At 39.5% G+C, this 25412-nt stretch overlaps 1 protein-coding gene across 4 annotated transcripts in view; it reads right to left on the bottom strand.

Annotated features, from left to right (window-relative positions):
• The window catches only part of LOC121905978 (collagen alpha-6(VI) chain-like), an 82877-nt gene extending 57807 nt beyond the window's left edge, over positions 1–25070 (bottom strand). For 3 of the 4 annotated variants that reach the window (XM_042424595.1, XM_042424597.1, XM_042424598.1), the window contains exons 1-2: positions 24930–25027; positions 16047–16118 (exon numbers count right to left, since the gene is read on the bottom strand). The gene's annotated coding sequence lies outside the window, so the exon portion shown is untranslated. Of the gene's footprint in view, positions 1–16046; positions 16119–24929; positions 25028–25059 lie in introns of those variants that run through there. The other variant, XM_042424596.1, reaches the window with a different exon arrangement.
• Positions 25071–25412: the final 342 nt, after the last annotated feature.

Raw genomic sequence — 25412 nt, 5'->3', positions numbered from 1 at the left:
AGACTTACCTATAAAGATGTTTTTTAGAAGCTGCTTAAAACAGTTTAAAGATTCAGCAAATCTGACGGATCAAGGAAGATGATTCCAGAGGTTTAAGGCTAAAACTGCAAAGGCGCAGTCACCTTTTGTCTAGCTGGGGTTGGACAATGGATTTGAGGAATGAAGAGGCTGAGAGGTGGAATGAGAGACAAGGAGATGTAACTGGGGATAAAGTCCTGCAGGACCTAAGATATTATCAACAGGACCTTGCAGTTTATTCTGTATTTCACAGGAAGCCAGCGGAGGGATGCATGGACAGGGGTCATACAGCTAGTTCCAGTTAATAGCCTGACAGCTGCATCTTGAACCAGCTGTAGATCAGCCTGAATGAGGCACAAGTAGAGGGAATTACAATAATCTGGATGGGAGAAAATTAAAGAGTGAAATAATAGTTTGAGATCCGTAGAAGACAAGATATATCAGATTTTTTTGATATTCAATTAAAAGAACTTCTGTTTTGTCAGGGTTCCGATGGAGGAATTAAGAGACAACCAGTCAGTGACTGGCAGCATCCTGCAGCATCCTCTGATCTATATCTAGCTGCCAGGGTTTCATTCTACCACAAGATAATGATCCAAAACAAACCTCCAGGCTTTCAGAACCACCTCCAAAGAAAAGAACAAGACGGTAAGCTTCAGATCATGGAAGCAGTAGCAGTCATTGGTTTGGGATGAACTGGACAGAAGGGTGAAAGCAAAGCAACCTGACAGTGAAACACATTTAACAGATTTGGAAGAACTTTCCCAACAACATTTGATTTCCATTGTAGAAAGAATGTGTGTTCAGCTGTTATATCTGCAGAAAGTGTCTCCTTCATCGTGTTAAAAACATAATTCAGATTTTGTTAAACAAAAAGATCCCATGAGTTCTTTGTTTTTTTATTATCTCCAATTGTTTATCTGTTCTTTTCTTGAATTTCAGCTTTTTCCGCTTTAAATATAAAATGATTTATTGGCTCTGAAGATGGAGGTTTTCTGGTTCACTTCAATACAGCTGCAGCCATCATCCAGTAGTCATTAGAGGAATTAAAGCTTCAATCATTCAGCCTTGGTGGCCACTTTCTGCATGTTTGATTTATTCTCATGTGTGCAAAACAAATGAAGAAAGCTGTACAAATACAAAGGAAAGAATCGTCCTGCACACCCAATCATCTGCCTCCTTCCTCCAAAGAACTCAGTGATGTTGTGCGCTGGACTCATCTGTGCCGTCAGATTTTTGCAGCTCACAAAAGCATTCTGCCAAACTTCATAACTAGTTCAATGTGCTGACGCTTCTTCCCAACTTCATCTGGAGCTCCAGAGCAACCCTGCGGCTCGGCCGGCAAATACATTCAAACCATTTCTGCCCTCACAAGTTTCACAGAACTGAAAGCCGTCCTATCCGCTCCATCTGGACCTGCTTACTGTCTGACGGTTCCATTTCCTGTGATCTGTGGGCAGCGGACGCTGTCTGGCCACATCACAGGGCAGATGAACTCAAAAGTATTTTAAATATGATGTAAATTTTGCTCGATGATGCCGCTCACTGTGCCATCTCACTGATGTAAGGACCAGAGCTGCAGACACAGAGCAGCTTCCTGCTGCTTTTACTACCTCTCTACTCTCTCACTCTCACCACAATAAAGTCTCTGCTCTTTGTTTACATCTTTTCTTCTTCTTCATCCTTCCTGCTTGGTCCATCATATAAAGATAAAAAAAAAGAGTCAGAAAGTTTCACTGAAAAAGGAAATATTACCATTTAAAACATCCTTCATAACCTTGTCTTAGACTCAAATGTGTCTCCAACTAGAGGCAGAGACACAGATACTGAAACATCACCAGCTGACAAACGTCCCATAAAAACAAGTTGCAAGTCTTTAGCCATGCTGAGGGCTCTGTGAGGCTGAAATCCTGTGGTGCAAACCACAGGATTTTTGCTAAATATAAATGGAAACACAGCTTTAGTGCTCTTACTGTGTGATCAGACAGAACACAAAGGGAATTTTAAAGGTGGCATGATTTCATACAAAGTCATTTGTAAGATGCAAATGAACAAAATTTGACACAACGGCGTCTCAACGCAAGCTGAAAGTGTTTCAACTTGAGCAAAAGATTTACAGGAGTCCTGGAGTTTTATGGATCTGTTTCATAAATGTACTGATAAAAGAGGGAAAAAGGAAAGAAACTAGAAGGAAATAACAGACAGAACCAGAGTTTCTGGAGAGTTCTGTCTTCAGTCAGAGGCTGAACTGTACAACACAAAGGTACAGATACACTCCACCACCGTTGGGGTCTGACCTCTTGACTGTGTTCCACCAAACCACAACATACAACAATCTTTGAAGCTAAAATGCCAAAATTTGCTGGTTACAGCTTCAGATGTGAAGATTTGATGATTTTCTTGGTCATATATGACAGTAAACACTGAATAAAAACATAAACTAAACACGTACAGAGTCGACACTCTTTTTTTTTTTATGTCAGCATGATAGTAAACTGAATATCTGGAGGTTTTTGACTTGGCAAAACAAGACATTTGAAGACATCGAATTGGGTTGTAGGAAATGATAACGACCATTTTCCAATATTTACATTTTATATAATATTACATTTTACAGACAAAACGATCAATCAATTAATCACAAGAGTAATCAGCAGATTAGTTGATAATGAAAATAACGGTTAGTTGCAGCTCTATGTCTGCTCCTGCTGGACCTTCTCATCAGTTGTATTTTGGTTTTTCCCAGTGTGGTTGTTTCCAACTTTAACCTTTTATTACAAAACAACTTTTTGAAAGATGTCAGATTTGTGTTTTCTTTCCTCCTGAACGCTTAGTTTTCTTCTGCTGGAAACAAAATCCACACTTTCACTCTTCAATGTTTGTGTTCAATTATCTTTTGCTGCTTCTTTTTTTTCCTCAACTTCACTCTCTCCTCCTCCTCCTCCTCCTCCTCATCCTCATCCTCCTCCTCCTCCTCATCCTCTCTGCATTTCCAGTGAATTTCGTGTCCAGTATTACACATAATTTACCATCATATTATTGAAATTTCATACTCCAGCCTGCCTGAATGGAAACAAAGAGAGTTGGGAGAAAGTGTTTTGAGTTTAAGACTTCCCAACATGCAAATACCAGAGAATTCAAAGGAAACTGAGCTCTGATTCTTTGCCAAGTTGCAGGGGATTAAGTTAAGTGAGGGCGGCAGAACTGAAATGAATCTGATCTTCCTCCTCAAGGCCTCTGAGTGTGAAAGCAGCGCGATAAAAGTGACCGGCACATATACCGTATGAGTGCGCTTTCTTTTTAATGTGAGGGTTGTAAACATGTGTGCATGCGTGCACGGTCCTCTCTGCTCCCACAAACATGTTTAAAGCCTGTGTTTAATCACCTGCCAAATGGTTGAGGCCCTGCAAGTGGAGGAAATGGAGTTCACTCTAATGTGAAGCATGTGAAGGTAATCACAGCAGAGCGGCTGATTGAGAGGAGGGTCTCCGCATCGTTTACCCATCCAAGTGTGTTTACATGGACCTCCAAGTTTCGCTCCAACTGTATTTACATGGTCAGAGTTTGAGCAGCTCTTTCTATAGCTGGAAGGTTTGATGTTAAAGAATGAGGGGCCTCTTTGTTTAGCGTGTCAGTCTGCCTGTCCAACTGAAGTTTGGCTTACAGGAATGACCACAGAGTGTTGGGGAATTTTAAGGATTTCCTCTCACTGATACACTGATGATATTACAGTCCAGATGGTTCTCCGGATGTCGGCTGAAGACCAATATCGGTCCTTTAAAGAGGACAACTCAGACAGATTTACATCTCCTTTAAGGAGAGACAGAGACATCACCCAAGTTTGTGCAACACACTAAAACAAAACACTTTTTCAACAAATCTATTTCGAAGTAACGAGGATCAACACGCATTTTGTTTGAATTTATTCTGATGCAACTCATGCAGAGTAATCCTAAACTATGTGGCAGAGCTGCCTGTGGTGCCGAATTCAAAACATTTCCTCAAATTACTGCTCAAATGGTTCGTTGTCATGATTATCAGCTTTCCAGTTTTCGCCATTTTGCATCAGCGAAGACAAAATAAAGACAGATGGGGACATTTCAAGATGACACATTGGATGCAAAGAAACTATTTTATGATGTTTATGACCAAAGCACCATAAATTAATAGAGAAAATTGTGAAAAAGCAGCTGATTTATCAGCGCGGCCTGACCTCTGCAGCAGGAAACTGAGTCTGAAATTTAATGTCTGAGTAAAGAAGGTTTAAAATCTGCAACATTGGTTAATGACAGAGAGGGAGAGAGACGACAGCAGAGAGAAACACACAGACAAATAAAAAACTGATTCATTACAAAAACAACCAGTTTAACTTCAGCAGCAGAAAACACTTTTTTTTACACTTCAACTCAGTATCAGGTCCCATTTAGCTGCAGATTAGATGAAGTGCAGCTCACTTAAATTTGTAGTTTTAGTAAATACCTGCTAAATTGGAAAATTGCAGTGATGCTAAACTTTTTGCCTCTGACGGTAATTTGCGACATGCTGATAAAAATCTCCCCACAGTGTTTGTTTGCAAGCTGGAAAAAAAAAGGCCGTTCCCATCGTCCATTATCATTTTGTTTTAATATTTTCTTGAGCTTTAAATATTGTCATACATGCCACAGCTCTGCATGAGAGGAAAAATGTACAAAGTCTATGTGGTCTGGGAGTTGATTTTGGATTGTGAAAGCTGCAATTTGGTTATAAGACAAAGCTTTTATCCGTAGTGGGTCCAGGTTTGTCCTGCATGGGGTCTGAAGACTTCTAAACTCTGAGGCAGTTTGACTTCTTGCTTTCTTTCTTTCTCTTTCTTTCTGTCTCAGTGTTGGAATGTCTGGGAGTGAAACCAAGACAAACCAGCTGACTGTTAGAGCTCCAGTGGGATGAAACCTCACTGCTTTATCCTTTAAACTGGCAGTAGGTGGAGTTTTTACTCTCTCATTAACAGGACGTCACATGTTTGGATGGTTTTTTTATGTTTATGATGATCAGCAACATTCTCACCAAAACACCTCTAATTAACACGTCATTAACACTAATATTCACACTTTAAACTCTTTATCCTTCGAGAGATGTTTATCTTTAATGGCTTCTATCATCCAAATGCAAAGGTTTTGTTTCAGGAGTCCCTGTCGTACTTCTTGTCCTTGATTTTTAAAAGGAGACACATTTTGCTACGGAGTTATTATTATAACAAAGTTCAGGAACAAGACCACGCCCCTCTCTTTCACTAAATTCAATCACCTGTGCCTCACTAATTCAATCATCCGTGTATACCTATATAAGCGTGTCTAACCCCTTTCTCTCCCGTACGTCTCAGTTCTCACGGCCCCCCCCCCCCCCAAACCCCATTCTTCTCCTCTCTCTCAACGGGTGTCACGGTGGCTCACAGTGGTGAGCGCTTGTGCCTCACAGCAAGAAGGTCCTGGGTTCAAACACTGGCCGTCCCAGGTCCTTTCTGTGTGGGGGTTGCATGTTCTCCCCGTGTTCGCGTGGGTTTCCGCCGGGTACTCCGGTTTCCTCCCACCATCAAAGACATGCTCGTTAGGGTTAATACTTCCACATAAGTGATTCTTCTCGTCCTATTCTAGGAACCACAGGGTGGTGACGAAGCAGAAAGCTCATCGAGACACGTGTCCCCCACCCTGAGTCTCGACCCCCGGGTTCCTAGACGCACCAGCCTCTTTGTGGTTCCATTTGGTCCCCGGTCGTCCCAACGCCATCGACCCCCTTCATCCCTCTCCTCTACCCCATCATCCCACCGTACACGACCCGGACCAACTTTCAGCTCCCATTCATCCCCCGGCAATCGACCCCTTCATCCCTCTCCTCGATCCGCATCCAGCCCGCCGTACACTCTCCTCATCAATCCTGAACCCTCTCGACAATCCAAATAAATCTACTTTTATACCGTTCAAATGGTCTTTGTTAGTGAATTTTGTGATTTTCTGCTATTTATACGCTGTTATGATGTCGGATGTTAAACGTGGTTAAAGTTCCAAAACTTGAGGTTAACGTACAGTAGCTGTCAAAAGTTTGGACACACTTTCTCTTTCAAGGGAATGAGAAGGTGTGTCCAAACTTCTGACTGGTACTGTATGTAGAAAATGCTGCCTGCAAGTCAGGGCTTCAACCTGATCTGAACGCTTTGTTTGCAACAGTTTTTTCTACCTTGCTGATGTCGGCTCGTTGTGCATGCTCATAAACAACCGACGTTTTCCACTTTCATATTTCAGATCTGATTCAGCTCCAACATGGACGGATGGATTTGAGAAGTTGACATTTGGAGTAAAGAAGGAGAAAAAGCAGTGAAATCCTGCTACTGTTTGTTGATATAGATATAGATATATAAAATCATATATCAGTCACTGAACAACAATCAGGTTTTGAATGAAGGATTTGTACTTGTAATGGAGTATTTTTACATGGTTGCATTTGTGCTTTTACTTAAGTAAAGGATCTGAGAACATCTTCCAGCGAGGTTTTATAAAAAAAAGAAGCCAATAGCTGTCGGAGCTCACAGCTGCTCTCACAGTGTTTGTCACCAGCTGTCGGCGCTGTAATTTCTTCACAGACCCACCAAGAGGCAAATCAGCTCCGGAGGTTCACCAACACCCCAATTAGGACTGACCCTGGATGAGGCAGTGATTACTTCGACCTCGACAGTTAGATACACATCTTGAGAGCACATGTTTGAACAGTCCTGAGCTTCGTCTGCACGATTTAGCGATTGCTGGCTGCCATTCTGTTGGAAAATGAAGCACATCTGAGCGCCACTGATTGCAGTCATGTGTCTGTGAAGAGGCTACATGTTTAAAGGACACCGATGTCAACATATCTGTTGACCCATAAAATCAGATAAATAAAGATTAAAGTTGAGTCTGAACTAATAATCACTGAATGCTGTGTAGTATGGGACGTTATGGTGCGTTAAGTGAGGTGTAATCTGTTTAAATCATGCATATCTGACACTCTTTATATGTTCTAAACTTATTAACATTGATCGAGACTCCCAGCCTGCCTGTGAGTTTGTCTGTTTTACTACAGACTGATTCTGCTTGCTAGCTGCGGCGGGTGGAGAAATAAAATCAATGAATCATAAAAAACTCTCAATTTCTTGCTGTGAAGCTGACATGAAAACTCTTCTAGTTCAGTAAATTTCTGCTGTCAGGCGACTTCTGCTGGCAGACGGCTGAACACAGGTTGGAGTCGTTGTGGATTGAACTGATTGAATGTTTCAGCAGCGCTTATCGACACATCTCACTTCTCGCTTTTTTTTTTTTTTTTTTTGAAACTCTTTATTTTGTAGCAGCAGAATGTATTACGCAGTTTACATCCAGGTAAAAGCAGTTACATGTTTCTCTGCCATCCAGACTTAAAGAATTTTATACAATTTGGGAGAGGTGAAGTGTGTACATAAGAGTCTATGCGGGAGAGAGGTGATGTAGGCGTTCTCAGTCTGTCGTAGGGAGAGTGTGAGCAGTGTCTTAGTTGGTGGTGGAGGGAGAGGGTGTGAGTCCCAATGTGTGGCAGGGAAAAGGTGTATGGTGGTAGAGAGAGAGGGTGTGTCATTCCTTCAGGGTCATTCCGAAAATAAAACAACAAATCAAAGTGTCACTTATTCACTGCCTCCACAAAATCTGGCCATAAAGGTTTTACATATTTGACCCACTTGGTCCAAAATTTAATGAATATATTTTTCTGAAGGTGAAGATATAAATGTCATTTACTATATCTATCCACTCCTGTGTTGTGGGAGGTTCAGGAAGCAACCATTGCCCTGTGAGCGCTTTTTTACCAGCGGATATTAAAATACCAAATAAATATTCATCAGGTTGTCTTACCTGGAAATCACATCTCGCTTTTGATGTGGTTTCCCAGTTAGACAACAGTGTTCTTCCAGCTCTGTATTTGTTCCCATTCCTGTTTCAACATGACAAAACTCCTGCGAACAAAGATGGCTCCATAAAGAAACGGTTTTCCCAGTTTGGTGTGGAAGAACTTGTCTGGCCTGCACATCCAACACCTTTGGGATGAACTGGAACACCGACTGCGGGCCGGGCCTCATCACCCAACATCAGTGTTGGACCTCACCGAGGCATTGAATTATAAAAATCTAGATTACAACCACTTTAAAGATGCAGTTGGTACATGTGGTGTTTTGTTGGCATGTTGCTCAGTGCCGTTACTTCAGTTCATTCTGGATCGGTTTTTGTGCTGAAGTGAAAACTACATCTAACTGGCACACAGTGTTGGAGTGATTAGAGATACATGAGCCACCAGCTAGGTGGCTAATCTGGCCAATCAGAACAGAGTGGGCTCATCAGGAGGCGGGCCTTAACAAGACAGGAGCTAAAACAGCCTGTTTCAGACAGAGGCTGAACTGAGGGGCTGCATAAAGGACCAGTAGAAGATAAATAAGGAGTTTTTATTCCAGTAGAGCCGCAGAATATAAATATAGAGCTGGAAATGAGCAGAATATGTCCTCGTTATAAATACCCCCAAGCCTCAGGGTTTTGAGAAAAAAAAAAAGAGCCACTTTAATCCTGTATGTGTGAACAGGAAGCAAATCTCAGCAACCTGGCTCAGAGATCTGGTGGAAAGCCTGAAACTTTTTCACATTTTGACTTGTCACAGCAGGACATCAATGGGGTCCAAGTTGTAAACCATACTAGCACACAAACATGCACAATAGCTGGAACACATGCCAAAATGTCATCTGTGAAAAAGGTCTGTCACATGGGCGTTATCTTCGGGTGTTCACATACTTTTGGCTCTATAGTGTATCTTGTCTTGTAAAAACCTCCTTAAAACAGACATTTAATCGTATTCCACTAACAAGAAGGTGAGAAGGCAAATTTATTTTTAATTGGTTTATTCTTGCACTTCTGAACATGACTGACAAGGTCAAAAAATCTAAGTTTATAACTTATCTTGCAGCAGTGACATGATGAAGGTCAGTCAGAGTGCAGAATTCATCAGGCTGTGTAAGTCAATACTGCTGCAAAGCACTAACATGTGTTGGTCCTGTCTCAGTGTTTGGAGAAAAAAAAACACACACAAAGTTTGAATGCCTGAACTTCAGCTGCATACTGTGATGTCGCTGTCAAACATCAAGGACACCCAGGCTCCCTCAGACCCCCTGAGCCCCTGGATACGGCCCCCGGTGCTTTACAGAACACTTACGCTGTGGATATTCTTCCCTCCTCCCCCCCTCCCCCTATTTAATGTTAGTGATTGCACTGTTTGAAAGGCAGATGTTTGTGCTCTGGCTAATCTAAACACAAGAATTTGTTATTTCAATGTATAGTGCTCATGTTTGGACCAGGTGATAGAAAACAGCCACGACTCCAAACTCAAAACCCGGATAGGAATTTGAAGTTATGCAACAAATCAAGATCTGCTCACGAAGAAGTGGAGAAGGATTTTTATAGAAAAGTATGTTGAAAAAAAATAATTAATCACTGTGGATGTTTGTAATTTGTGAGGTCATATATAGATAAAACATGTTTAAGGAATGTCGATGTTGTGTTAAACAGGAAAGATCTTCAGTGTGTCAGTTTATTTAAGTCCTAAAACAATACTGCATTCATGCCTAGCATCTCATTTAGATTGTCCAATGTTTTTTTGAACTGCACCAGAGAGCAGCATGTGTGCATCGAGCTGGCAGCTGAAACTAACCTACAAAAAGGTCTTGACCTCTTGACCTCGATCCAAGATGGTGAGAACGTAGAGTATATCTTCAGGAACATTTCATATCATTTATGACAGAAGAATGTTGACAATATTAATTTATTGGATGGTAGGAAATCTTCTTAGAGACTTATAAGGTGGAATAAAACAGTGTTATGCAGGTACAAAGAAAGTTTGAACAAGAAAGGTCTCTTCCATTAAAGTGAATACAAACTGTGTCAAATTTCTTAGTCATCGCGAGCTGTTGCGCTGCTCAGCTACGGAGCGATTACTGCTGGAAGATTATAAAGAAGACAACCATTTAATTCAGTTGTATTTCTGTAATACAGCTCCCGTCTCTCACAGTGTGACATGCAATAAATGTACCCGATCGGTGTTGTTACACAGTCTCAAGGCGCCTTCAGCTGGTGTGTTAATGTTATGAGTTAACAGCCAGACACTGATGGTTAGTTGAGCAGCTAGCTGGCTAGCATGCTGATGTCACTGAAGCACACAGACAACCAGATGATCAGAATAATGTGTTCACGGCGAGAAACAGATAAATAACTAACCGTGTGTGTGTTTAAATCTAATGAGATGGAGATGTGGTTAGTTTAGAGAAACAACCAGCTGTTCATGGAGGACTACCAACATGGCTGCCAGAGCACATGAAAACCATCAGATTCAAGCTCCATTCAGTTTAAGTGCCTGGTAGCTCCATCTTGTTAAAAATGTTGAGACTTCCCACATTAAATCAACCAAATTACTCTTAAAGTGGATTTAAAACGGACAAATTTTTATGGAGCTTGAAAAGAGAGCAATCATAGCTTTTAAAGGAAAGACAATGAAAAATACTATGCTCAGATCTATAAAAGCCTCTATTCTAATTGGACAGAAGAGTAAATCAAACAATGGAAATGAGCCGGTCTGTCCCCTCATTAGCATGTTCTCATTGAGCATGCACCACTATTTTCTAACTCAGCCTTGCAGAAGAAGAAAACAAGCCAAATCTCTGCTAACTGGAAATACTTGTGGTTTCCCAGTTCACAGTGTGCACCTTTGGGCTTTCAGTAAAAATCTTATGATGTTAGTCACCACAGAAAACGAGCAGAGCAAATTACGGTCTGCTGTTCATGTAGAGAAGGCAGAGGAACGACTTCATGTGGCCCCGGCAGGTTACTGCAGCCAGAAACACCAACATATCTGCAGCTGTTTATAAAAACGTCTTGACTGTCACTGCTTAATCCAGAGAGGATCACAGTTTGATCCTCTGTTTGACGCTGCCTACAAAGTGAAGATGATTTAAGGGTGCTCTCCAATGCTGAGCACACACACCAAAGGGCTCTCACAAACTTAGCAACACATCAACAGTATTTAGCGGCTTGGTTTTCCAGGCACACACTGCATGTGTAAGGTTAGTTAATCACATTCTTTCACTAGTTGTTAGAGCTGCAATGATTAACTGATTATTGCAATGGAGTAGGTGGCGCTTTGCAGAGCTCTTCAGAACATTTTGTCATTTAAGTATTATTTTGGCATAATATAAACAAAAAATTCCCGTAGTCTTATATCCAACTTGCTTCCTAACTCAAGGAAAAAAGAAACCATGGCCGGTAAAAACTCCAAAGGTCGTAATACTAACACTGCAGCGTCCAGGCCTGTCGGGACCAACCAGGGCCTCTATTGGCCCAGGTGACCCTGCTCCAGCACCTCCAACAGCTGCAAGACAGACTGATATCATGGCCTTTAAGAATGAAGTGCTGCCATTGCTGCAAGCAGATTTTGTAACTATTTGAGGATGTGCTTGGAAGTGAAATGTCTGCTATTAAATTAGAGATACAAGCTGCCAAAACAGAATTCTCTAACTTTAAAGCTGCTATAAAGAAACAAGGTGACAGTGATGGAAAACACCTTGGAAGGGATTGAAAAGGGACTTTCTGGATGTTCATATGATGTCACAGTTTTACAGTGCACAGTGCAACAGCTGCAGCTGGCTGCCTTTGAGGAAAAATGTGAGGACTTGAAAGGAAGAGCCAGATGCAATAATATCTGAATAGTTGGTGCACCAGGTGCAGCACAACTGCAGTCTCCATGATGCTAAAAGAAGCTTTCCAGCTCAAAAAAGCCGGACAGAAGGCACCAGACCTCACAACCACCACCGAAACAAGGGTCCCCATCCTAGAACCATGTTGGCCCATCTTCAGTACTTCCATGACTGCTCCAACATCCTGCACCTTGCCAGAGAACAGAGCCGAGTGAAGGTGAATGATACAGCTAGAGTCGCCCATGCACGAGCAGCATACAACGGCTTCAGACAGCTGGTGCGTGGGATCGAGGGACTTCATTTACTACTACTTCACCTGGCACAACTTCATATCACTGTCAATGGAGTGAAGAAGATTTTTACCTCACCAGATGAAGCCCAGAAATACATCACACAAGACATTACTAAACAAGCAACTGCTGCCTGTTAATGACTGCCTCTCATGGAACGAGGTTATCTATCCAAACTGACTTGACATAATCTTAAACCAGCCTCAGTAAGTATTGTGCCGATGTCAAGTTACTGTCGGTAGAAGCCTGTTAATATACACTATTTACATTATACAGTGTACATCATTTAGATGCAACTTGCAGATGTGTTTAAATTTCAATCATGAAAAATTAAAATAAGTTAGAGAAATTTCCCCCTGTCCTGTCCTCTCTTAAAGAAGATATTGATGGTTTGGATCCATTACTCTTATCTCTGGCTGGTAGAATTAACACTATAAAGATGAACATATCGACCACATTTCTTTATATGTTTCACTGTATACCAGACTTCTTTTTCTTCCAGACTTCTCCCAAGAAAGAAAGCTTTCTCCAGCTTTTGGAATAAAAGGGATCCAGGTATATGGAAAACTATACCACATAGACCTTTCAATTCTACTATTGGGCAGCAAATATCAAAATGATTTCCTATTGGACTAAAGGCTGTATCATACTGGCTACTTCTAGAGAGAGACTCTTGTAAGAACACCTCATTATTTGCCTTATTATGCTCTAGTCTGCCATATTCAGAGCCTATCAACAAATATACTTCTAACCCAGTTGTTATTCATTCTTTAAAAGTATGGAAACAACTCAGACAAGCCTTTGAGATCTGTAGATTCTCAATACTCATCCTCGTTGTAAAGAACCGAGTTTTCCTGCCATCTTTGACAGATGCTCATTTAAGAAGAAAACGTCCAAATTCTCTGATTCCAGCTTCTTAAATGTGAATATTTTCTGGTTTATTTAGTCTCTATGACAGTAAACTGAATATCTTTGAGTTGTGGACAAAACAAGACATTTGGGCTTTTTGGGAAACAGTTACCAAACCAACTAATCAATTAATTAAGAAAATAATCAACAGATTAATCAATAATAAAAACAATCGTTAGTTGCAGTCCTGGCCTTCGGTTCTGAAACAGACCCGAAATGTATCCGGCCTGAACAGGAATACATTTATTTCCGAAACAATTGTTTGATAAATCTATTATTAATCAGTTTTTAATAATCAATAAATCATTTAAGGTTATTTACGGAGCAAAAAGACTAAACATTTTCTGGTTCTTAGTTGTTTTTTGCTGATAGAGTTTATGCTTTTCTCTTTGGGTTTTGGACTGTTGGTCGTACAAAACAAGACATTTGAAAATGTCACCCTGAGAAAGTATGATGGACACGTCACTCTTTTCTGACCCTTAATAGACTAAAGGGTTAACTGATTAATAGTAATAATAATTGACAGATTAATTGATCATGATAGTAATTGTTAGTTGCAGCCCTAAATGAGACTATACATTTTAAAATAACTGCAAGACAGACAAGATTACCCAGGGAGACCATGAGATGTGGAAAATATTTGCGTTTTTGAGTGCATCATATAGAAAAGTGTTCCTAATATTTTGTCCACCCTATTAACAAACATGAGGGACACTTTTCAATATATTGCACTGCAGTACACCATCACCCACTACACCTCAATAATAAACATCAAGTAGAATTATCACCTTTCTGACAACGTCGACAAAAACTGAAAGTAGAAGTTTTGTAAAAGTAGAATTTATGGCAGAGCTGTTGTGTTGGACTGCATTAGATTGTACATGTGTTCCTAATAAAGGGCTCGCTGAGTGAATATTTATTTTTCTTAGGAATAACTGGATATTTTCACCAATTCAGGCCTCAAAAAACAAAAGAAGGAAGGAATCTGAGAGGGAAACTTTCTCCTTCTGACTCTTGATCAACTGCTTGCAGGTCAGTTGTGATCAAGAGTCTCTTTGCACAACTAAAAATCATTTGGTGTCTGCTTTGCTTTCTAATTGTGGAGGTCTCTGTTTACTGTCTTCAGATTTATTCATAGTATTTGCCCCCATGTTTGGAGCTGAACTGGGCCAAAACACCAACATGTATCCTGATCCTTCCATGTGAAATTCACTGCAGAATAACTACTGCTCTCTCTGTCACCACGTATTTAATGTGAAACAGGACTAAATATGAAGCCATCTTTGATTTGTTTAGTCTAGATTTCAATCAGTCTGGACCCCATGAAGCTGCTAATAATTGATGAAAGGAATTTAGACTATGACATGCTGCTACAGGTTTTAAAGACTGTAATTTTGTTCACATGTTCTCTGCAGCTTTTGCTTGTTTGCCTTCTTGGTCAAATCTCCCATGAAAACGAAGAATGACGAATAAAGAATGCAGGCAAAGCTAAGCGCTTCTCAAAGGGGAAGAATGAAGGACAAATACAGAAACTTTTTGCATATAATGTGACAACTACAATAGATAGTCGTGAAAAATTGTTGAGCAAAGGATTCAGAATTTGAAGTCAGGGTGGCAGGAAATTCCTCATTATGTAATTCCTCAGCAGATAAAGAAAAACAGGAAAAACATCCGGGAGAAAGTTGGGGCTGAAGCTAATTTTGTAATTACCTTTAGTCACAGCTTGAGGACAACAACACCTTAAAGGACGGGTTCACAATTTTTCCCATTGCGCCTCCATATGAACAGTGAAAGAGGTTTTCCTCACTGTAATCATTCCTCCTGTTAATACTGGATATTAAAAGATCCTTCAAATGTGCTTTCAATGTACAGATGGGTGACAAATTAAAGGAAAAACTGGTCCGAGTCTGAATGCTTTACCCCTACAGTGAGGTTATCTGGTGGCTCTGTTATGCTGTGGGAGGCATTTTGCTGGCATGGTTTGGGTTCACCATCATCATCAAAACACCAGATGAGGGAGTATCTTTTTGAAGAACAGTGTTGATCCTTTCAGAAGAGTTCAGAGACTGTAGAATCAAAGCCAAGGCTTGAGGAACACCATTCTGTTGATGTGAAGCTTCTATTCAGCTTCAGCAGTCTGAGTTAGTCATATCAAGTGGATATCTGACACATTTACATTCTTTTTAGCATCAAATTCCCTCTTTGTGTTTCCTCGGACAGTGTTTCCCTGTTGAGCTGCAGGTGGAAGTATAGTAACAAAAAGAGGGACTTTGGCACTAAAAAGACTGTAACGTTGAAAGATATCTACTTGATTTGACTCATTTGGACGCTGAAGCTTCATATTAGCTTCACATAAACTTTGAAATACATTTTTGCACAGAAGGAGGACTGTGGATTTTGTCCTCCATCACTTCCATTGTAAGGTCATTATGAAGGGATCTTCTAATGGTCAGTATGAACAGGAGGAATGATTACAGCAAGAAACAGGTTTAATGTTCATTTGGGCTCCTGACTGTTGGTTTATGACACACTTGAAAAATTGTGAACCCGTCCTTTAAAGAACCACATATTCAGTCTGTTTTTTTAATGGAAAAGGCCTCAGTGGGAATCAGTCCGCTACCCCAGAGAACCTCAAGGTGAAACCTCAACACAAAACATTTTTAACATTCAGGAACTGTAATATTTAATGTCCTTATTTGACTATCACAGAGTGGACGGAGTGATCTCCACCACCAGCTTCAGTTACACATAAATTCCACTTTAAGCTCTTAAAACTCACAAAACGTCCCACAGTGACCGTAGCCAGGAGATATTAATCTTCCACAGGCCAGATTAAAGCACAAAAGAAGCAGAAAAGTAACACCCAAGTGCGTTCTGTGACCTTTTCATTAAACACAGGTTTTACAGCTGATTTGTTGAATGTACTTTATGTTTTATGATACAGCGAAAACCTGCTGCAGTGACGAATTCACAAACTCAAGACACTAGAAATGGAACGTGAACCTAAACAACTGTCAGACTTTTACAACCACACAGCTGTTTGACTGTTAGTGGAAGAAATGATCGTGTGTTACCTGTCAGAGATTCAGCGTCTGGCTCAAAGACACTTCAGCAAGATGACAGGAAGTCCAGAGAGTCGGATGAACCTGGAGGAGGAAGTAAAGACGTTATTATTGACAGAGAAGTAATCAAACTACTGCTTTTATTACTACTATTACAACAACTACTACTACTTTTACTACTACTACTACAACTGCTGCTACCACTGCTACTACTAAACTATTAACACTAGAACTACTACTGCTTTTACCATTTCTACTACTACTACTACTAATCCTCACTAAGACCAAGAAAGTGGTTCACATCACTCCAGTTCTCCTGATCTTTACACTGGCTTCCTGTCTGTCAAAGAGCTGCTGCTGGTTTATAAAGTCCTGAATGGTTTATGGCCACATACAACACATTTCTGATCTGCTGCTACCATCCAGACCTCTCAGGTGGTCTGGATCAGGTCTGCTTTCTGTTTCCAGAGTCAAAACTAAACATGGAGAAGCAGCGTTCAGTTTTTATGCTCCACATATCTGGAGAAAACTCCCAGAAAACTGCAGATCTGCTGCAACTCTCGGTTCCTTTAAATCACAGCTGAAGACTTTTCTGTTTGCCGCCTTTTATTGAACCAAATTTGAGGCTTTTGATTAATATCTTACACTGCTCCTGTTTTATGTCTTATTCTATTTTAGTTTATTTTTATTTCCAATCTAACACTTTTTAATTGTATTTAAATGTCTTTTACATTGCCTTGTGTTGCTTTTACATTTTGTCTTGATGCCTTTTATGTTTTATGTTAAGCACTTGCCTTGCCTTACTAGTACAACTACTAAACTGTTGACATTATGACTACTGCTGCTACTCACATTACTGCTGCTGTTACAACATCTTCTAGTTTTGCTGCTACTTTGACGACTACTTGTAGAGTTGCTTTAACTATTACTACTACTCCTACCACTAGTTAACATTGCTTTCAGTATAGATGTACTGTGTCTCTTTAGGTTTGTGTTTTTTCTGATGTTTGGTCCACATCCATCCATCAGTAGAGGCAGACAGTGTGTGTAAACAGCATCCTGATCTGAGACACTGCTCCACCCTGAGAGCAGATAAACAGGAAATAAAGCATCACTTATCAGCCAGCGACAGAGACTCTGCTGAGGAATCATCTGCCTGCAGGGATCAAAGTCTATATACATGTGTGTGTTTGTGTGTGTGGTCCACTGTTTACATTAGTACACTTTACTAGACTCAACATTTTATATCTATAGTTTATAGTCTGTGAAAACCGCTGTAACACCTGCACAGCTGCTCTGTGGCCTGAGATCATGGGATTATACAGGAGAGCAGTTTACTTCCTAAATGTCACACTGTTAGTGAGTAAGTAAACTTTATTTCTACATTCTGAAATACCTTTTTAAAGCTGGAATTACACAGTGCCTCATAGGTGCACACAGTATCACGAGTGGCCAAACATAGAGAAATAAAATGATATATAAAAAGAACAACAAACTATAGAGATACGATACAATATGATATACTGTATCATATTGTGGGGCCCAGGAATGGATTTTTGCCCCTGTCAGGTTAATCGGACCACCACCTGTTCAACATTTTGGTCCAGAGATAGAAATCGACACCTACTAGGCTCATATTTACAAGAAACTTTCTGTCGATCCTCTCTGTTATCAGAGGATGACTCACACTGTAAAACTCTTTAGGGAACCTGCGTTATCACAGTCAGCTGAGGGAGGTGGAGGGCAAATCAGGTCACTAAAGAAGTAAATGACAGCCCACAGAATCTCCAGAGTATGTTAAAGTATCTGAGGGGAGCGGCCTACATCCTTAAACCCTTACAGTCATGATCCTAATCTGATCATCTGATTGGTCCTTGCCTCTCTGCTGACCCTCCCTACTAATGACTGTACATTCAGAAACATAAACTAAGACCAAAAAAGGCTTCAGGCTCCCTCTCCTGTATCACACACACACACACACACACACACACACACACACACACACACACACACACACAACACACTCCTCTGTCTGTGCAGCAGATCTATGACATACACAAAGGAGAAAAATCATGTATACACGTTATGAAAAATGATCAACCGTGAAATAACCTTCTCACACTTAAACTGTGTTGTATTATCATTGCAGTGCATACGGTTGCGGTTGAGAAAGCCTTTGCACACGCCTGCTCCTTTATTGTGTATGTGGTGCGTTGGGAAAGTCCTGCACTGATGTGACCTTTGACCTCAGCAGTACCAACTTCTGTGAGAACAGCTAACGGCTGAAGGCTACTGCGACAGATGAAGATAAAGAAGAGAAATTGATAAAATGTTCTTTCTGGATGTAGTTCAGAATGTAATATGTTAAAAAATCTAATTAATTTGAACATGTAATTCTTTCTAATTAATTTTTAAATAATTAATTAAGATTTAGCATAAGAATATGAAAATATTCTTGCATGTGTTTTGGTAAGAAGCTTGTTTCTTTACATGAAAACTCCACAGGGCATCTTTACAGGATCAGTCTGGTGATTTTCTATATTTTTCTTCTTGTCAACAAATCTCATGTTTGGATCCAAACCAACAATGAACTGATCAACTAAAATACTATTTTACAAGTATTGTTTGTGTATCCAAGAAAAGGATAATATACAGCGAAGGCTTCATTTTGCAATAATGACCTGCTCGCTGTAAATTATCCTGATTATTACACAACTATTTACAAAAGAAATCAATAATCTGAAATAGTCGGTTAGATTCTACAGTTGGTTTAGTCTCAGGAGAGTAGTTCTATGTGGGGCAGACGCCACTGAGCATGTGCAAGAAGACGGTTCTCTTTACAGTAAACAAACGCTGTTTTCTCACGCTCGTCATATTGATGAGACTCTGAGCACACAGACACTGTAAACCTCTCAGAGAGCTTCAGTACAAGGTGCAGAGGTCATGATATGAGCTGTAAACAGAACTAATTTGGTTTGGTTTTAATTTCTGGGTCATTTTTGAGTGAATTCAGTAACTATGGTGCCCTGACTTGTTTGTTTGGCGACTGAGGCTTATGGGTATTGTAGTATTCAGAGCTGTCTGCCAAAATAATGTACAAAACCAGATTTTTCAAAAATGAAACTGGTGGTCAGAACATAAATATATATTATTTCATTAGGTTACATTATGCGGAAGAGTCTCTTGTTTAAAGAAAACATTTAAATAAAACAAAAAACAGCAGCTTCTCACACTTCACAACCCTATTGGTGGTTTTATGACACGTTGCATTCTACAACCATTTCTTCATTGGACGTATTGACTACTGGGACTCTCCGCTGGCCACAAGGCAACTAAAGTTAAAAGTTAAAGTTTATTTATTTAAAGTGCAAAATCACACCAGGGTGTCTCAGTACACTTACAAAACAAAAAAAAAAAAGATAAATTTTGGTAAAATGGTCCAAAACACAGAAAACCATCTGAGGTAGCTCATCATGTGACACACGTATATTATCACATCACTACAACTGATGGCAAGAATGGAGATATTAGTGAGATAGTGTAGCTGCTCTACAGCTGCACTGGGGTGAGGGAAAAGACTATATCAAAGCCATGTCAATGGTGTTAAGGCAGGTCATGTGATTACAAGAATAAGTATGTTTTGAGTCTGGATTTAAAGATTTCAACAGACGTAGCCTCCCTGATTATAAGCGGTAGCTGGTTCCAGAGATAGGGAGCTCGGTAGGAGAACGCTCGACTGCCTACTGACTTTTTCTTGATTCTGGGAACAGTAAGATATCCACCATCATGTGATCGGAGTACACGAGGGGGAGTATAAGGGGTGATGAGGCCAAAAAAATATGATGGTGCACGCCCATGTAGTGATTTATAAACTAAGAGAAGAACCTTAAAGTCAGATCTGGCTTGGATTGGGAGCCAGTGAAGGGAGATTAGGACTTGGATTACGGGGGAGTCAACAGGACTCCAAGAAGTCAAAGACAAAGATAAAGTCAGAGATATCAGAAACATACAAATACTACGGAAATGTAGTAGTGACAGGCTGTTTGATAGAGCAGATGTGCAGATAAAGGAAAGATGATACTTTCAATAATCCTTCAATAAATTATACAATTGTGCCTTGAATCAATCTCCAGAAACACAACAGGGGATAAAAACACCAAATACTACAGTGGAGTTACTGATATGCACCATAAAAAAGATCTTGTATTGAACTGTGCTTTCATATTATCGGAGTATTAGAATGAATGTTTGTTTTTTTTTTGGATTTTTTTGTCTTTTAACGTCTTGGCACCATGTTGGAAATAAGTTTTTTCACTTTAACATGTTATCCCTTGGATTTGGACTTGTTTTATGTCTGTAATCCATAAATCAATCATATCATTGACTGACAGAGGATGTCAGAAACAATTTAATTATACGACGGCAGCAACTAATGATTATTTTCATTATTGATTCATCTATTGATTATTTTCTTCATTAATTGATTGGTCATTTGTTCTATAAAATGTCTGAAATGGTGAAAATGTGTATCACTGTTTCCCAAAGCCCCAGAAAATATTCACATTTAAGAAGCTGGAACCAGAGAATTTGGACATTTCTTCTCTTAAAAAATTACTCCAAACAATTAATTGATTATCAAAATAATTCATTCAATAGTTGGTTACTAACTGATGAATTAAATAATTGTTGCAGCTCTAAATTATACTGCTGGAGATAAAAACTAAAAACACCCCAATTATTATGAAAAACTACAGAGACCAAAGTAATTCTACAATGTATTTAGAGGGACACTGTGCCAGCAAATATATAAAAATATTATAATACATAAAATTTATACCAGGTAATATTACACAGTTTAAATTATAAACAGTTTTTTATTTTTATTTTTTTTAATCCGGCCATATATTAAATCAACTGAATGTCTGTCCATCACTGACTGACTGAGTGATGAAGTTACATCATTGGTTGGCGGCCAAGTGTTGAGCTTCCCAATTGGCCGTTGCTCTTTTAAAATGAATCAGTGCTAACAGTTTCTAATTTGTCCTCAGGAGGCGTTTACAGCGGAGCCCCGAGTGCCGCTCACAGTCCCAAAATAACTTTTAAAAACACACATTTACCAGCTGAAGCATCTCACATGATCTGGAGCACCAACCCACGGATACAAAGAGACACAATGGATCTATTTTACCAACTTGCACGGGGGCAAACAACTAGTTAGCATGGTTAGCATAGCCGTGCTGTGCTGTGTAGCCCACAGACTGTATACAAATAAGGTGTGGCTGTGGTGTCTGTGGTTTAACAGCAGCGTGCTGGGCTGGTTACAGGTGTGTTTATGGTGTTTGTGTGCCCTGAAAGACGTCATGGTGCGGATATAAAGTCACACAGCTGACGGACTGTTAGCCTAGCATGCTAGCATTCTCTTCTAAACATATGGATCAGACCGTACGTCTACAGACATCTGCAGATAGAAACAGCTGAAAGAGCGGGGGGGGGGGGGGGGGGGGGGGGGGGGTGGGGGGGGGGGGTTAATAGATAATAAGGATATTTATAATTACACTTAAAGTAAATTCTCTCAAACATCCCAAGATATGAGTGGAAAGTATTGTTCTTACAATTGCATTTATAACCTTTCTTTTTACTCAAACATTGCTTAACTATGTCATGCGATATGCAACTTCAGTGCATTTTAACAACAAATATTACAGGAATCCACATCATAGACACGACTACTGACTATCCCTTTAACAAACTGGCCATTTCGGATATTGACCATACACGGTCCAGACATATAGCAGGTTTTGACCTCATCTTATTGCTTAAGAAAAACTTCAAAAAAAGTTGAATGGGAAACAGATGAGTTGCAGCTGAAAGGAGGAGAAGGAGGAGGGGTTCTACAGTGAATTCAGTCTCTGAAATCTCTGAAGTCTGCAGCAGATCTTTCAGTTACACTAAGCAGCATGTCTGCAGTATGGAGGTTCATTAGTGACAAAACTGTCAGAGCTGTGATCAAATCTCACTAACTTATACTGTTGGTAAGAGGTTTTTCTTCCAGGTCTTTCCCTGATAAATCAGTATCGGACATCCCAGCATGCAAAACTAGAACTGCACATTTTAATTGATAAAAATTATGATATGATAAAAATGTTAAATCTCTGCGATCAGAAATTCTTAATTCTGCAAACATTACAAATACGAATCACCTCTTACAAACATTTAAGTTATGGTTTTATGGATTAAAATCCTATTTTTAACATCGGACATTATAGATGCAAACGACTTTTAAACAATTTCTGTCATAAGAAGGATAATAATTAGTTGCTGTGTTTTTAGAGGTTTATGTTTTTGTGTTCTATGTTTTATTTAATTTATCTTTATTTATTTTTATATTTTTTTAATATTAGACCGTCCTGTGGGGAACTGCCTCTCATTCGGCTGTATGTGTATTTATATATGCATGTGTTTAGAATGACAATTAAATAGATTTGAACTCATATACATCCCGGTATCATCTTGGCATTTCAGCAGCTGCTGTGCTTCTCCACAACACACACACACACACACACACACACACACAGCCTGACCGTCTCCTCTGTGCTCCGGGGGCGGGGAGGTGATGATGAAATACTGAGTGGAATTTGACTTGAGATTTGAGTCGACTTTTATCTTTTAAAACTGAAAGGTTCTTATGGAATAGTTATAGCTCACTACAAGCACAAATAGCACTGCTGGTTTGAATTCTTATGATAAAGTGGACCTATAATTTATGGAAGCCGAGAAAAGCCGTACTTGCATTCATTTTTTTTAATGCCGTTATCTTGAGATCTCGAGTTAATTACTTTGTTATCTAATGAAATCAATCAACCCGTTATCACGAGAAAACAAAAGCTCATTTCATTACTTATAATGTTTATCAGATATTAGGAGCGCCACACCAGCATCCACAGATGGCATCTTGACAACTGTAGCAACTGATTTAAGCTGAAGATGTCAGAACAAGGAGTTCCCATTATTATTAACAGCACCTGGTTATAATAAGATGGAATGTTTCATGCAGGAGAAGTACCAAACAATGCCTTTCAAGCATTTTCACTTTATTAGACTTAATGAGAGCCAGGGAAGTGGGGTGGAGAGAGAGAATAAGAACAAAGATATGACAGATTTGAACCCATGACCTTAAAAGCCTCCTAAGGGCTTCTTGTGATTGATCTAAATAGTTGAGCTATCCATGTGAGGAGAGGAATGAACAAATGACAAATGAGCTCCACCCATGATAAATCTTGTGATAAATTAACGTGTTATTTCGAGAAATCAGCATTTTGTTTTCTCAAAATAACGAGATAAATTAACTTGTGATCTTAAGATAACAGCATTAAAAAAAAAATAACTGCAAGCACGGCTGTTCTCGGCTTCTGTAGAAGTTAAATGTGTGAGAGGAATCATTATACAATCTGGCTTCAATTCACCACCTCACCATCTGCGTCGCCAATTTCCCCTGTTTCCAAAATATTTGTACGCATGCGTCAAGAGTTTCTGTACAGGTGCACACATTCTCAACTCAAGTTTGCTTTCAGAGATCACATCTTTTTCATGGGAAGTTGCATGCGCCTCTTTTGAGGCCCCTGCACCCTTCAATAGTTTTTGAACCAAAAGCATGTGTGGTGAATTGCTGTAATCAGCATGTGTTTTGCATTGAGAGTGGATCGTACTGTATGTGAATGACTTCAACTTTAGACTGAAGACAAAGGAGCCAGATTTCAAGCAGAGATTTTGCATGAGAGGAGGGTCCGTAATGTCAAACATATTTTTGCTTCAGAACACCCCTCTTATTGTTAAAGGACCAAATTGGTGTTTTTTTCATGTTGTAGCCTTTTTACCACAAATTGAGTTTGTTTACTGTAGCATTCCTCCAACATGTGAGGAATATACCCCCCACTCAAAACCTAAAACACTGCAGTAATATAAAGTGTATGCAACTTTCACAAGTTTTTTTTTTACATGCAAAAAAACTCCGGTATGGTCCTTTAGCTCCAGTCACTACCAGTGTGACTCAGATGTGACCTAAACATAGTGTTTATTCACTTTATTCACCAGTCAGCAGGGGATTTAATCTTAAGCAGAAAGGTATTTTTACAGACTGATGAAACATATAATGATCTGAGAGTCACAGACAAGACATTTGAAGACATCACTTTGGTCTGTGGAAAATTACAAGAGCATTTTTTGCTATTTCCTGACATTTTATAGAGACTAAACGATTCATTGATTAAGCGAGACAATAATCAGCAGATTAATCGATAATGAAAATAACTGTTAGTTAACTCCAAACTATCATAAAGTTTAAAAAAATTATGAAAGTTGCATAGAAAACTTGAATTTACACTTAATTTTTTACCTCAGAAAGACAAATATCTCACTCAGATGAAAACTAATTAACTGAAATTAACTGAAAATTTTTAATTTTGCAAGATTTTATATGTTTACTCAAATACTCTAATCTGTCAGCTACTGATGCAGATTTTACATACAAAACATACAAAAAACTCTTTAAAAAGACACATGAATACATATGAAATATATATAAACATGCACCATCAGTAGCATAATCATAGATAAGAGAATTTTTGCATGAAGAAGTAACTTTAAAGGGTAAAACAACTGAATTTGATCCTAATATTTGTCTTTTCCTCCATCAGGTGATACAGAGATTTTTTGAGGATTTCAAAGGAAAGTCCTCCCCCCAGTGGATCTGAATTCAGCTTTTAGAACAAACTGTCTAAAGGTGGTTCAGGTGACAAACAATCCACCTTCTTTGTATTTTATCCTTCCCACAATAATTATGCATTTGCTTATATTTTTCATTCATGCACAAAAGTGAAGAGACTGAGAGTCACTTACAGATCTGCTGCTCTGCACCCGCGCCCTCTGCACACAAAACACGCGAGTCCCACGGCCATGTAGGGTGGTGCAGGCTTGTTTCTGCATGAAACACCTCCCAGCCGTCAGCTCCGCCCCCTGGATCCTGCACAGATCTGCTGCAAGGGTGGGAGAAAAAAAAACAACAAAAAGTTATGATCCTTTACTCAATTATCAGTACAACAATACAGAGCTGAAGCTTTCTGTGACAGGTTATCCTCATTTTAATGAATGACTCACTGCTCAGACCATCTGAAATCTGATACTTTAAAAGGTAATTCAAGTGTTTAAGTAGAAACAGAGATGTTATTTTTCTGTTTTGATCAAAATCAGGTTTTGTACATATATTAAATCATAATGCAGTCACTTGAGAAAAAAAAAACTGCCCTGTTTCTCTGAATTAATAAGATAATTATCTCAGAATTCTTAGAAAAGTTTTCATGGAAAAAATTGTTCTGCTCAGTT

The sequence above is a fragment of the Thunnus maccoyii genome, chromosome 10 (assembly GCF_910596095.1).
Source record: "Thunnus maccoyii chromosome 10, fThuMac1.1, whole genome shotgun sequence".
Classification (NCBI taxonomy): Eukaryota; Metazoa; Chordata; class Actinopteri; order Scombriformes; family Scombridae; genus Thunnus; species Thunnus maccoyii.
This window is presented reverse-complemented; position numbering and strand designations above follow the sequence as displayed.